Source organism: Amphiura filiformis, chromosome 7 (assembly GCF_039555335.1).
Source record: "Amphiura filiformis chromosome 7, Afil_fr2py, whole genome shotgun sequence".
In the NCBI taxonomy this organism is placed as follows: Eukaryota; Metazoa; Echinodermata; class Ophiuroidea; order Amphilepidida; family Amphiuridae; genus Amphiura; species Amphiura filiformis.
The window spans coordinates 41,765,681-41,782,159 of record NC_092634.1 but is presented as its reverse complement, the minus strand read 5'-3'; the positions used below and the strand labels follow the sequence as shown (position 1 = coordinate 41,782,159).

Sequence of the window (16,479 nt, the reverse complement as noted above, 5' to 3'; positions counted from 1 at the left end):
GCCTCATAATATAAGTTGGGACATGTGTAAACATTACAAATAGGCCTATGCAAAAAAGTCAGGTTTGAAAAAAATGAACCGATTTCATATTATAAGATCGTAGGCTACATTTAGGCTTTTATAATATTTCCCCCTATGCGATCCCTGGGGTCCGGGGATCTGAGGGTCTTGACGGTCTCAAAATATTGCTTGATTTTCCAAAATAGAACCAGTCTAAAATGTCAGAGCCGGTTGTGTATTTAAAGTCTCTAAAATGGGAGGCTATTGGCAAAAAAGTAGAGAAGTCTCCAATTAGGGGGGCGCAACACTAAATCACTACGCATTTTATGTAAGAACGAAATTCGGCTAATATAGTCCATAGTGAGTATGAGATTGTAGCGACCATATCTACCGACATGTTCACTTTAAATCACTCAATATCAGCTCATATGAATTCGACAAGTGTCTTCATTGATAACATGCAGAAAAAACCGGACATTTTATCTCAAAAGCGATTCTCTGTGGCGGATGAAGACAACTTCCGATTTTGAAATGTGAGTGGTGAATTTAGTATATTTTAGGCCATATTTTTTGCACCGCGAAAAATCAAAAAAAGTCAACGGTCATCGATATATGCCGACAAATGTTTTGGAATCTACAGAAACAGAGCTTTAATTTGATACCAAATTTATTTTTCCAAGTATTGCAGGGACGCCAGGAATGGCGCTCGAAGTAGGCCAAAATCACACGTTATCCTATGGGACGCTTATTTAGTGTTGCGCCCCTTGTAACGGCCGTCGTTTATGAACGCGTTCTTTTACATTCTTCGCGTAAAATAAGAAATGCGCGTCATGAAATGTGTTCTATTTCAATCATGATGATAAACAAGGATTACGAAAAGTCACCCTGATGAATTATTATTGGGAAAAATGCTTTATTGGCCGAGCAGGCGCCTGCAAAGTCTAGAAATTGTATCAAAAATCTTTAAAAAGGCTCAAAATGGGTTTTAAAGTTAATAGGCATTGTTAATCTGCATGAAGCCGTTTTGCTGCATATTCAGTAGGCCTATGCAAAAAGACCATAATTGTTACTGCTGAAACAGGGGGGGTGTTATACTTCACACTCATTAACAAGTGCTTTCCAAAACAAAATGGCAAGACAGATAATCTATTTATGAAATTAAACTTGGTTCAAAGACGTGCTTAAATATTATTGTTGTCTGTCACTAGTTTAGGCCGTGTAAAATTAATATTTTGGTTCTCGTCCCGCGGCCCCCCCCTCCTCAATTTCTGGGATTTGTCAGATTTTTTTTGATTTTTTAGATTTTTCAATTTTTTTAGTCTTTGGAATGATTTATGAAATCTTCATACATAAATAAGTTTATTAGAGAACAAGCATCACTTCCAAGTCTATTTGTGGTACTCTAGGGGGTTATCCCTCAGAATCTCACATTTGAAAAAAAAAAGAAGGGCCTCATCATTTCCTCGAACACTGTTGGAGAAGACCGAAAACTACTGACAATGCTAATTTTACATTGAAAAAACAAAACAAAAAAAAAAAACACCTCCCTCCCTCATCAATTCATGAAAATCCTCTGGACGAGAACCAAAACATTAATTTTATACGGCCTTAGTGAGTTTTGTGCAAACTCTCGCATATTGGAGGAAAAGTCGAAATATGCGATTTTCCGTATTTCGGCACTGATATCTTTAAAACAACATTTCTCTTGAACGAAATGTCGCAGAGACATGAAATTTTCGGTGTTGAGCTACAAATTTTCTCTAATTTAATTAATAATAAGTGACAAATGTGGATTTTGAAAACTTTTAAATCCTTATAAGGGGGCGCAACACTAAATCACTACGCATTTTATGTAAGAACGAAATTCGGCTAATATAGTCCATAGTGAGTAGGTAGCGACCATATCTACCGACATGTTCACTTTAAATCACTCAATATCAGCTCATATGAATTCGACAAGTGTCTTCAATGATAACATGCAGAAAAAACCGGACATTTTATCTCAAAAGCGATTCTCTGTGGCGGATGAAGACAACTTCCGATTTTGAAATGTGAGTGGTGAATTTAGTATATTTTTAGGCCATATTTTTTGCACCGCGAAATATCGAAAAAAGTCAACGGTCATCGATATATGCCGACAAATGTTTTGGAATCTACAGAAACAGAGCTTTAATTTGATACCAAATTTATTTTTCCAAGTATAGCGCTCGAAGTAGGCCAAAATCACATCCTATGGGACGCGTATTTAGTGTTGCGCCACCTTAGGTGCTCCTACACAGGAGGAGGAAATTCCATAAAACGGAACGATGGCGGCGCACACGATAGGTGCTTACGCTTTGAGTACGCTCTGAAATGTGATGTAAGTAAAGCGCGAATTTAGGTAATAAAAGCTAGTATTTTGCTTTAAAAAGTATTTCAATGAAAAGAGAATACTTCAATCTCGTAGAAAATTGTATCACTATCACATTAAACGTTGAAAATATTTATTAAATCAAAGTTGCATTTTTTGTGTACACACCCCGGGGTACAAACATAGACTGCGGAACTCAGTCTTCCATGATAGTCGTCATTTATCATTTGGTCGTTATATGACTATCAGGGAGAGACTGAGTGGTTATGTAATGTACACGGAGGTGCATCCTTAACGTGTTGGTTACCGGCTTTTAATTCATCTTCGTTAGCAATTACGCACACTTACTATTGTACTGAAATTGTCTCTAGTCGTATATGAGGTGATTACGGTTTCTTCTTGTTGATTCCATATTGAAATCAGATGATTATTTCTTACACATTTTAGGCATGAAATCGGTGAGCACGCCGAATTTTTCACTCGCAGTCGTCCATGTTTATCGCGCAAATGCAATATGGGAAGGAGGGGGAGGTCACAACAGGTCAGAATTAGCATATTCATGATATTACTAATTCCACTCGTCTGTAGGGGATTTAATTGACTTGATTGACAAATCACCCAGTCGGCGTAGGGCGATCCCAATTCTACAGATTTTATTGCTCGCAAGATGTAGCCTATGATAGGTCTATCGAGAATATTTTCAGGTTTGCAAATTGGGATCCGAAATATTTGACACCGGGGGGGGGGGGGGTCTCAGTACAAATGCCATACGGGGACGTGCCCATTTCCGTTTTAAATTTCGGTACCCTGGAAAATAACTCAATCAAAGGTGACATAAAAGATCTGTTAGAAAATCGCAGCCAGCCCCCATTGCCGCAAAAGCATGTAGCATACCTATTAAGAAGTGGTAGGGTCCACAGAGACCCGGATTGAAGAAGGTCATCACATGACCATCAGTGTTGAATTATTTGGCAGCTTCACGAACACTGCGATCACGGCAAAAATATGAAACTACAAATTGTCTTTGAACAGAAAGGATTCCGCAGATAATGGTAAATTTAGGATCATTGTAGACTATGAAGTCATTAGATAGTCGATCTTTATGTTTTGGTGTGTTACATGTTGTTACAAAATAGGAATTTCATTAACAAAACTCACAAGCAATCTCAACAACTTCCACATGGAGTAATTTGTGTTGTTTATCAGGGTCATAGGTCATACGACACAAATTGTGTGTCTTTCCGCGCCTCGGAAAATGGCTTCTATAGTTAGTGACTAGTACAAACAATACAAGCGGCTAGGGGACGCAGGGGTAACCTTGTCAATCAATGGTTATTCTATTGTCCACCAAAGTTAGGCTTATGACATCACCAATACGTTTCATGATCAATCCAATCGATAGGCAATTATCCCCAGAGGAACACTGTGCAAAATTGACCAAGTTATGCTGCGTGGAATAAAAGTTAAATAAATATAAAATATTACAATTTGAAATGAAATTAAAATATATAATAATAATGAAAATCATCACAATGTTATAAATAATAATATAACTTTTATGTTAAATCATTGACCATTTATAATATAAAGCTACCAAGTAATCTACATTTTAATGTGAAGGTCTGAAAGGCCATCCGGCAAACACAAAACGTTTTAAAACGTTTTGTATAGAAACACACTATACAAAAATGTTTTTAAATGTTTTCAAAATGTTATTGAAAAAAATTTTCTGCAAACATTTTTTGTAAAATATTTTGTCACCACTTAAATAATGATATGCAGTAAGTTATCAAAAATGTTTTTGAATGTTTATGAAAAGTTTTATTCCCTTTATATAGCCTGCCCTTTTATAAAACCCGACATTTAAACATTTTCTGACAACCTTTTGTGAAATGTCGATAACTCGAAAAATTTTAGTGTTTGCTGGGATAATTGAACATAATTCAATATTGAATAACACAATATATAAATAATAACAAATAATAATATTGCAAAACTATAATACTAAATCGTATTTGAGAATTATTAAAGTGCTTAGTTTTAACCAAATAAAAAAAAATCACAAAGCGCATTTTAATATAACATTTTATCATAGTCATGCTGTTCGTATGCGGATTAGGCCCTATATGACTGTATTATTGTGTATAAATGTATAACGAATCTTAATTCATATTTAGACCTATGATTAAAACAATGTTTACTTTCTTATAAAAGAAATCTTATGTACAAATATATTCTTATTATTAATTATTATCATTATTTTGTTTATATTTTTATTATTATTATTTTTAAAATCGTTATCATTAAGAATAAATTAAGTCATGATATCCTGTTGTTGAGTGCTGAATCCAGGTACCTGGCTGAATCACCTCGTAAAGTATTAAAGAGCGCCGCCATAGCTTAATTCCATGATCTTGATCCTATTTTTATCGATATACATCGATCACTTATCGGATTAAGAAGCTTTAGGCCAATTACAATTGATCCTTAGTTTCCTGTTTCCCTCGCGCGTCCAAAATCAAGAATGGAAAAATATTTAATTATTTCATTTTTATTTAGGTATTTTCATCTTTAAATTGACTTTTTAATTACTTTTATTTGCTAATATCTGTTTTTAATCATCTCAACTATATCATGAATATAAAACAAGAACATTGTAGGGTCCCCTACTAATGTTAATGTAAAAAATCAATTATAAAGGTAAAATAATTAAATCCGTAGTCTAGTCAAAATGACCAAATGGACTGTTGATAATAGTCACGACCACATTTTCAAAATAAAGAAAGTAATAGATAATTAATAATTAATAATTAAAAGTCGCCTCGTCCTTTATTTTCAAACTTGAAACAGGAAACTAAGAATTAATTGTGACGGGCCTTAAGAATTGGACACAATAGATGAAGTATTTGATTGACAAGGTTACCCCTGCGTCCCCTAGCCGCTTGTCAAACAATTTAATAGCTATGTTACCCAATTTTCAAAATTTTATCAAAATGGGTTGAATTATATCAAATTAATCCTTGGAACAAGAGAAATTCAGTGGTACAAAGCTTTTTTTCATAGATGCTTCCTATAAGTAGTTATGGCTTCTACAATGTCCTAAAGTCACAGGACATGTCTCCGGCAAAAAATGGTCATGTCCCTCGGCATTGTAGGAGACTAGAAATACCTCATTAATCCACTTAATTAATTTATAATTGTTACTAGGAAACACTTATCTTCTGCTGAGAATCACTTGTAAAATCTAACAGAAGATAACTTGTCAGTAACAGTATATATACGTAGTTGTATGCATGGTAAATATACTAAAGAATTTTATACTGCAACATAGTGAAACAAGAAAATTCAGATCTGTGGAAGGAAAAATGTAGTTCATATTAAACACCAGTCTTTTATTAATTGCATGCAAGTGGTTACTGGTTAATTATAACAGTAATATTTAAAATATGGTTAAAGAACTCAATGATGTGCAGAATGCCATGCAAAGTGTGCTAAAGAACTGATTGATGTACTATGTAAGTGAAAAGAAAACAAAAATTATGTGTGGAAGAAAAACAGTGTTACATGTAAGTATTTAAAAACATTGGTGAGGTAGTAATTGTATGCAAATAGTTAATTGTAACAGTAGGGCCTAAAATTTAAAATATGGTTAAGATTATAGTTCTTAAGAAAAATAAAATAAATGTAGATATTTATATAGCGCTTTATGCCGTAAACAGCCTCAAAGCGCTTTACATTTATTCCGCCGTTATTAGAATATGTCGGAACCACGCTTGCTGCCTACAAATGGCGAGGGTTCATCAGTACAATGACTGTGACTACCCCTAACAGCTTCCCATTGCACCTGGGTGGGGTGAGGCAAGCGAGACAAAGCGCCTGCGCGGGGCGCAACACGGTGGCGGGGCGGGGACTCGAACCCACGCACGTCAAGCAAGTTCTCAGATTATGAGTCCAAGGCCGTAACCACTGAGCCACTGTGCCCTCAAGAACTCAATGATGTACAGAACACAAAACATTATCAGCAATTATGTGAAACAACTCAAACATATAAATTGCATGGTTGGAGAGTGTTCTAAAAATTGACCTATGAAGGTTGGTCTGAACCCTGGAATTATGGAAACTTTCGGGCCTCATAACGTCTAAATTGTTGGTCTAAAGTATATAAAAGTATACATATTTAGAATGGCAAAGACTTGATAAGTTCATCTGTGAGGTCAAATTTGGGCCAAAATGGCACTTTTGGCCAAAATCCCAAAATAATGGTTTTGGCCCACTTCTTTTTGTGCATCGTAACAAAAAATTCTTGAGCCAAAATTGTTTTTGAAACTAATTTTAAAAACTAGATCAAAATATCTGGGACCCGTTTTGTTCATTTTTTTGAATTTCGACTAAAAAAATCATAAAAAAGCCCGATTTTGGCACAAATTTCAAATATTTTTGGTGAAATTGGTCAAAATTCAAAAAATGAAAAAACGTGTCCTAGATATTTTGATCTAGTTTTAAAAATTAGTTTCAAAAAATATTTTGGCTCAAGAATTTTTTTTGTTACGGTGCACAAAAAGAAGTGGGCCAAAACCGTTATTTTTAGATTTTGGGCCAAAAGTGCCATTTTGGCCCAAATTTGACCTCACAGATGAACTTATCAAGTCTTTGCCATTCTAAATATGTATACTTTTATATACTTTAGACCAACAATTTAGAAGTTATGAGGCCTTAAAGTTTCCATAATTCCAGGGTTCAGACCAACCTTAAATGACATTAATATCTGTTGAAGAAAATAATATTATTTTGTAGTAGGCCTACTCTCAGTTCCAAATAAACTTGATTCAATCTGTAATATGATAAATAAAAAAAGAACACCAATATTATTCAATTTCTATTGCTAATATAATTCAAGACAGTGATAAAAGCAATTTATCGCGTCTGATGTCACTGTCAATTACGATCCTTGATTGGTTTACACAGGTTATAGCGCGTAAAAGGAAGACCGATCTATCTGGTGCTGATCGGAGAAAAGGAATAGCAGCAAATGCCGAAAAAAAGTTCGTACAAGGCAAAAAGCAGCTTTTCTAGGCATTGTGGACATGGTGCCTTCACCAAAGAAAGTATCCCACTATAAAGACCTAACTTTTGAGATGGTTTGCATGTCGAAAGGTGCAAAACTAACAATAAGGCGCCCGGTTATAAATCCGCGTTCAGCAAGTCATCATCACGACACTTGTAAACAAACCGTGCTCGAGTTTGATTGACAGGTGACGCCAGACGCGATAAATTGTCTTTATCTTTGTCTTTCATTATAACGATAAATAGAAAAAGTTGGCAAAGCATGATGGGAAGGCTACAAAATAAATCCACAATACGCCGCAAACGATAGAAGCCACGCTACCGATGCTTCAAGTATCCCATGATCCCCAGCGCCATTTCCGAAGTTTTCACTATGCCGCTGAATACGCCGGGAAACCCCATATAATTGTGGTGATTCATCTATGTTTACAAACATGGTATTCAACGCCATCAGCATGCAATAGCACCAACAAAATGACACTTTTCATACATAAAAAGGTCCAAAGAATTCATTTAAACTTAATTCAGACGTGTTGCCTAATGTTGCATAGGTGTAAATCGACATCAAAGTAGCGAAAATGCGATATTTTCCTCCTCGGTCGCAGAAAAATTGCTAAAACTTTCATATGACGTCCCCGGGATGACGTCTTACTTTTTCGGGCAAACGGAAGTAAAGACATAGTTTGACCTTTATGACTCATAAAATGCATATTTCATTAGGTAGGCCTACAGAGCATGCTCAGTGTGAGTTATAAGCCCATTTTGATAACAGGTTTAAAGGTCAATGTTGAGGAAAATGGCGTCTGCCGTCTTCTATTGCAAAATAATGCGAACATCAGAAATTTTTGTCTCCAAAAAAGGAGCTGGTGCTTAAAAATTCCGTATTATTTTGGGAAAATTCTTCATCGGAAGCAATTTTACAGACGTTTTTACATGGAAATGTATCATTTTGCTAAAAAAGGAACAAATAGTAAGTAGAACTTTCAAGTGAAAAAAAATGATTTTGTGTGTGCGGAGAATAGGAAATGTGTTAAGTGCGTGTACCGTAACAGAATGCCAGACAACTCGCCCCAAATACAACTCGCCCCAACGGACAACTCTCCCCAACGGACAACTCGCCCCAACGGACAACTCGCCCCACGTATACAAACTGGTCCCACGTACAACTCGCCCCAATGATAAGATAAGTGTACGCAGAGAATATCTTCTCTAGCATTCGTAACTTAGAAGAAGGTTTTATCAAACTGCTACACGGGGATAGAACAACTATATGAACATAATAATTGGCAATATTTTGTGATTATTGCTGAAAATTTCGGTCAGATTTGACAACTTGTAATTAGGCCTACTTGTTAGTATAGCGCACGAACGGAAATTCGCACATAAAACATGTCAATCGGCATTCAGAAACATCAGTAGAATACACACACTCGGCAGTAATTAATTGTTTCATAATACTAAGTAGTAAATAGAAAACAGCATACCAATTAATATTCTTGGGCATGTCAAGTCTAAAAGTTGCAAAATTAAGCAAAATTGCCGCCAGGATTTCGATCACCCGGGCGATCACCGTACAGCGAAACCTGTCGAATTCCACTACCACGACATGCCGCGACACTGGTCAAACCAAACTGCCGTGAATCGCGATGTTCTTTGCACGTTTTTCCACTCTTATTTTTAATTATGTTAACTTCATACTTTTTATAATAGTGTTAATTTGTATACCTCCATGGTTAAACATGTAATAATTTAAATATGATATGGCAAAACAAATCATTATTAAAATTAAATTTAAAAAAACGCTTGCGAGTTTGTGTGTATTTTTATTTTACCGACTCAAACTCACTTAAAATAAAAAAGCCTCAAAATAAGTTTGAGATGTTCAAAACTTTGAAAACCTGCAGTCTTATAAACATATTAAATCAGAGAAGAACTTCTTTGACACAGGCCTATGATTATGAAACTATTAAAAGGACTGAAAAATATTTTCATATTCATTTCATATATAATTTTTTCAAAGACAAATGCGCACATCTAGCAAAGCAAACGCCAGTAGCAACAGCTTCTGAGATATTTTGTGGGTTCCGTGCTGTGCACTGGCTTTTGCCCCCTTTTTACACCGCATGTTAGCGGCGGATTATTTGCTGCCACTTACACGGAAACGACGGGTGTGATGTGTTCAATCAATGCTCCCAAGGCCAAGCACGCGAAGTGCCAGAACACACCGACGGCGTAGGCTACCTTGCTTGACAAGTCCCCTGGTCAAGTAGTCTGCTCTCAATTTGATACCCCAAGAATTACGGGTCGTGTTTTGTGTTTGTGACGGAGGCACCAGGCACGGGAGGCAGTGTCGCGAAGAAGAAAAATGCCATGATTTTGTTTGCAAAACTGGTTCACCGTTCAAGCCTATATAGTATTAGTACGATTTTGTTCTAATTTTAATTTGTTATTTTTTGTCAAATATTATTATAGTAACAACGAACAAGGAAAGTTTTTTGGTCATTCTAAACTGTGGTGTCTAAAATAATCAAAGATATAAATCTAAATTAATTGAAAAACTATTATTTTAATTACATAATTTTTTATCAGATACATATGTACATTCTTAAATATAAATGTATTTTTTAATATTTTGATAATTAATTATATCAAAGCCCCTATTATCAATAAACACATTATTACATAAAAAATTGTTCCATTAATTGGATTTTTTTAACCCATGGTAGCTCCAATATCTTAAAAACATAATGAATTTGGCCGACTCCAATGTAAGCTTGGACATTTTTAAACATTAAATAGCCTATCGCCACTTTTTTCACATTGTTTAAAGGGGCATTTCGTGATCCACAGCCTCATCCGGTATCCCCCCACTTTTCTCAAAAAGTTGAGATTTTTATATCACTGGAAACCTCTGGCTACATACTGTTTATGTACAAAATATTTCTTGCAGATTAATTCGTTTAGCAAAGATATCGTGAAATTTGAATTTCGTTCTGGTGCACCAGAACGAAATTACAACGCATTGTCTATGGAATAATGTAATACACATAATCATGCATAAAAAGAGAAAGAAAAATACGCCTCCGTCGCAAAAAAAAAAAAAAAAAAAAACACGGCCCGTAATTCTCGGGTCTTAATCAAATTGAGAGCATACTACTTGACCCGGTGACTTGTCAAGCAATCGATCGTACATCAGTGTGTAAAGCACGCTGCCGCGGGCCCGGGGACTTATCAAGCAAGGTTAAGGTACCGTTACGCCGTCGGAGTGTTCTGGCACTTGCGTGCCACGGTAGGCCTACCATTGATTGAACACATACCACACCCGGCGTTTTTGTGTAAGTGGCAGCAATAATCCACCGCTAACACGCAGTGCAAAAAGGGGGTCAAAAGTCAGTGCACAGCACGGAACCGACAAAATTTCTCAAAGCTGCTGCTGGCGTTTGTTTTGCTAGTTGTGCTCATTTGTCTTTGAAAAATTTGCCAAATATTTTCAGTCCTTTTAATAGTTTCGTTATGTCAGAGAAGATCTTCTCTGATTTAATGTTTATAGGACTGCAAGTTTTGAACATCTCAAACTGAGTCGGTAAAATAAAAATACACAAAACTCGCAAGCGTCAATTTTGCTTAATTTTGCAACTTTTGGACTTGCCATACCCAAGAATATTAATTGGTAGGCTATGTTGTTTTCTATTGACTACTTATTAATTACTACTCGAGTTGATGAGTGTGTGTATTCTACTGATGTTACTGAATGCCGATGTGCGACTTGCCGTTCGTGCCAAAGTATAAGTTGTCAAAAAGGCATATTGACCGAAATTTCAAGCAATAAATTATTGATGTAGTTGTTGATATACCACTGTTCTATCCCTAGCCGAGTGATAAAACCTTCTTACGTATGCTAGAGAAGATATTCTCTGCGTACACTTATCACTGGTGCGAGTTTGTATGTGGGGCCAGTGTGTTACTGCTGGGGCGAGTTGTCCGTTGGGGCGAGTTGTCTGCGGGGCCAGTTGTCCAGCGTTGGGGCGAGGTGTATTTGGGGCGAGTTGTCTGGTTTCCCCGTAAACATAGCTACAAACATGCAAACCCTTATAGGCATGTAGGCCAAGGCAATGAAAGTCGATTTTGAGTTTCCCGTCACCTGCCCTCACTTCATTTTCTGACCCTCTCTTGAATTCATTATTGTGATTTTCCAAAAAATACCGATAAAAACTGGTTATACAGACCTTCATTTTCGAGGAGCTCGATTGCACCTAGTTGTAGTAACTACAAATTTGAACGTTTGAGGACTCTGTTCTCAAGTTGTAGCAGGTTACACACGGTACTGTGAAATTTCAATTGTAGTCATTATTTTATGTCGCCTCAATATTGATATTGACAATAATTTTGGGAACTTTTGACCTATCCATATATTTATACTAAGGCTGTGACCTATCGGGTAATGACGTATTCGGGTACCCGAGGTTAATTTCGGGCGGGTAACCGGGTACACGTATCAAACGTAAAATAAAAAAATAAAAATTTTTTATTATTTTTTTATTTTATTTTTTTTTAAAGTTATTCATTTTTTCGGCTTTGTAGTGTCCCTGGACCTAGAGCTAAACGCTAGGATCATTCATGGTTGACTTATTCAAAAAAAAAAAAATGTAGGTGTATGTGTTTTGAATAAATTTGTACTCATGTCATACTCTATTAATGATTTCAAAATGGATACAAATTCAATGCTAGCATTACCCTTATTATGAATTCGGATATTTCTGTGTATTCTGTTATTCAGATTTCCTTTTACATATTAAGCGTACTGCTAGCCGTCCAGCGCATATTATTTTGCACAAGGTCCAAATTAACTCATACTCATAACTGATCATAAATTAAAAGCACACCGGTTTAATATGCTATTCTGTTCATAATCCATACGTTAACATACATTATAGAAAATAAAAATGTTTTGTTTTATCGTTGAGTGCAAAAATCGTGTGAAACTAAGATAGAAATAATTAAAAAACGGGAAAGCAACTTCCGTGAAAATAAAATGGACGCAAATAAATGTTCTCCATTTTGCTGATCCCGCGGATGTTTCATCTGCGTTGGAATAGGCATTGAAGGAAAATCGATCTGGGACTTTTTCCGGTTCAGACCGGCTTTCCACGTGGCATTGATGCATTGAGTGTATGGGATGATGGGAATCGATCGTAACAGGTAAATCAGCATGCATTACGGTCGGCGACTTTTGAACTTTGGTAGCAAGTGACGAGCGGTGTTTCAGAGGTTGTTTGCGGTCGTTTGTAAGTAAGAACTCGCGCTTGCATTAAAAAAACCCGGTTATTACAAAGGCTACCGAAGTTCAGTTTCGGTGGCTGGAACACAATCGAAATTTGACAAGCGGCTAGGGGACGCAGGGGTAACCTTGTCAATCAAATACTTCATCTATTGTGTCCAATACTTAATCCGATAAGTGATCGATGTATATCGATAAAACTAGGATCAAGATCGTGGATGAACTATGGCGGCACGCTTTCATACTTTACGATTCAGCGAGGCACACCGTCGACGTCCTATACGATAAATATAAATTTAATACTCCGTTGGTGAGCGACGGGCGAGTGGTAGTGAGCGACAGGCGAGTGGTATTTCACTGAACGCAAGAAAAGGAGTTCTATCTGATTGGCTAGCAATCGATCGCTTAGGTCGCTCAGTAGTCAACTACAAACTCATGCATTCAATTCGATTGAAATCGATTATTCTATTATTGACGAAGATAAAGAGCGTGATAGTGTGTCAATAATGTACATTGTATTGCACCTGGTTTTACCAGCATTCCTTTATAAAATATTTTTCTCAAAGAGTTGAATATTATCAAAATTTTTACCCAGGATTTCAATTTTTTTACCCGCAAAATTGCAGTTAAACATATCCACAGCAAAATACCGTTCCTCACTAATTAGTACATTTAATTTCCAGTTAGTACATTTAAACGAAACCTGTGATTTACGTGACAACAAATAAAATTTTCTTACAATAGAAATATCATATGGGATACTGATATGGTAGGCCGCAACCGCCACAACGTGGAGCTGCTACGCGTAGCTGACTTTTTGTTCCGTGGAGCCAAATTGACCAATCATGTTAGAGTTTTTCATTACTCGGAGGTAAAACTGACCAATCAAGTACGACTTACTCATTACGTGAAGCTTAATTTAGTCATTAAGAATTTGCCAGACGAAGCTTCACGTAGTTGCAAGATATCCTCGGTCACGATAGTTATGATTCAAAAAGTAATTTATGAAAAGTACGAACCGACTTATTATTAAGATGGACATGCACTCACATGAAACTCATACAGTATTGTACACAACTATATAGCTAGGCAGAGTGGTGGTAAACCATGCACACAATTCTGCGATCTGCAGTGTATCGCCGGGAGCTGATTTGTACATCTTATGCTTATGGCGTGGCTCTGGAATTCGACCTTCAGCAAACCAGTTCGGATTTACTTTATATACTAGTAGTAGGCCATACATACTGTAGTTACGGTACTGCCCGCTTTTCCTATACACAATACTCAGTGCGCTCACCATTGACGCGTGACCTAGTGTATGTTAGAAGTATTATGCCATTGCCTATATGACGTCACTGTGTAAAAAATAACCAGTCAATATTTAAAGTATTCTCTGAAATTCTAGAAAATATAGTTTTGTAACATTTCCTAAATTTTTAGCTAATTTAGGTGTTTGGAAATATTGGTACTTTTGTGTTTTAGGAAGGATATGTAAACGACAGATAACACCAAAAAATATGAACAAATTATTTCTAAACCGTGTTAAGTCTGTAAACCATTATGCTTCTCATTTTCAAGAACGCTGGTTAACAATAAGCAGACTATTGTCTCATTTCGTAAACAAAAGCCCAGACAGTATTGTTACCTTGCGTTCGCTTTATACTCATTCACCCAACTGAAACTATAATACCAGCTCATTGTTCATTGCACAGGTAAAACAGACACAAGTGCAGTGTGTATTTAACCAGAGAAGATCTGATGTAACATAGTTGAGCTGTTTTCATTGAGTGTTATCTTGGTTTAATAGCTTTTAATGGGGTTTAAGTCCTTCAAAGGTCGTGGTGAATTCTACTGTAGACATGACTGCATCATGATTATTTTAAAGTCAACAACATTCAACAATATGATCACCGTGATAGTATGACAGTATCAGTACCGTGGGTGTCAGTGATCCTGGCCTGACACAGTAGACAAACAAACAAACACGCCACACACATGGCACATGCATGCAAGGTAACATTGACTATACACTAATCAAACAATGGTATTGATCCTGTAGCCTACAACTGTTTGTGGTTTATTTACATTCGATTCATTTAAAATCCACATCCTCTCTCTGGAACGATGATGGAACTGGCTCCGCGTAATGAAAAGATCTAACATGATTGGTCAATTTAGCTCCGCTGAAGCGAAAAGTAAGCTACGCGTAGCAGCTCCACGTTGTGGCGATTACGGCCAGCCATGTACTGATCATGCGAAAATCGTAAAACATAGAATAGAAACAGTGTGGCCGGCTCTCAAAATCTCAAATTGTATGCATAGCCTGAGTCGCACGGCCTATCTCGAACAAAATAGCTCAAAATCACCATGCGTAGTTGTTGAAAAACGTGAGGATTTATCGTACTACCACGGCAATTTTTAACACGAAGATATAGGGATGATGACGGTGTGCGAGGTACTAGACCTGGATTCAGCGGCAGGATGTCATGACTTAATTTATCATACAAATCATTTGATTTTGTGTAATTATTAGCAAAACAATAGCCTAAAAAAAGTACAAATCTAATTTAGCAGAAATTAAAATGCGCTTTGTGATATTTGTAGGCCCTAAATTCAATTAAAACAACATAATAGGCCTAACTGCACACGGTTGGTATAGGCTGAGAGACAAGCTTTTTGAGCCTTACAATTTTTATGTGGTTAAAAAAAGCAGGATAATAATCTTAAATGTTTTCAAATTTATACAAATACATTTTTGTAGTAACCCAGCGAACACAAAACATTTTTAAAACGTTGTAAGCAGGTTGTATTTTGGGTTTTGGTTTTGGTAAAACCTTTTAATAACATTAAATGTCAGGTTATACATGTATATAGGTCATTAAAACGTTTTAAAATGTTTTGTATGAAAACACACTACAACAATATTTTTTTAATGTTTTCAAAATGTTATTGTTAAAAAAATTCCAAACGTGTTTTTTTTTTAGAAATATTTTGTCAACACTTTACATTATGTTAGAATATTTACAGTAAGTTATCAACATATATTTTTGAATGTTATGAAAACGTGTCAGGCCAATTATGTCTGTATACCCTTTATAACCCGACATATAAACATTTTCTGACAACCTTTTCTAACCATTTGCGAATTATCTCGAAAATGTTTTGTGTTTGCTGGGAAGATTCCTTCTTTTTAGTAATAGGCCTACGTATTTATTTATTTTCATATATTTAGTGTAGCAATATTATTATTGCTATTATTTTATATATTGTTTTATTCAATTTTAAACTATGTTCAAAATCTCATATTCTCTGGTTCGACTAATGGTCTTTCAGACTTTAACATTAAAATGATACGTGGTATCCAATATACTAGCTTATACCATGGCAGGTATTAATAGATACCTACCATGCTTATACTATAGGCTATAAATAAATGGCCATAACATAAAAGTGGGAATATTTTAATTTTATAACATTAAAAAGTTTAAAGTTTTAATATTTTTCAACATTGTGTGATAATTTCAAATTGTTATGGCCTACTCTATATTTAATTTAACTTTTATTCCATGCATATTTTATATGCGCACGAGTTAAACTTGATAAATTTCAAAGTGGTCATGGTGCATGGTGGTCCTCTGCCATGTAGATCGATTGGCATGGAGGGATAATTGCCTATCGATTGGATTGAAACGTATTGGTGATGTCACTGGCTTTAAACTTTGGTGGACAATAGAATAACCATTGATTGACAAGGTTACCCCTGCGTCCCCTAGCCGCTTGAGAAATT

General features: G+C 35.9%; 1 protein-coding gene across 8 annotated transcripts in view; it reads left to right on the top strand.

Moving 5' to 3' along the window:
* Positions 1–2,300: 2,300 nt before the first annotated feature.
* LOC140157181 (uncharacterized) overlaps positions 2,301–16,479 on the top strand; it is a 130,591-nt gene continuing 116,412 nt past the window's right edge. For 7 of the 8 annotated variants that reach the window (XR_011859644.1, XM_072180289.1, XM_072180288.1 and 4 more), the window contains exon 1: positions 2,301–2,359. The gene's annotated coding sequence lies outside the window, so the exon portion shown is untranslated. Of the gene's footprint in view, positions 2,360–12,402; positions 12,614–16,479 lie in introns of those variants that run through there. The other variant, XM_072180287.1, reaches the window with a different exon arrangement.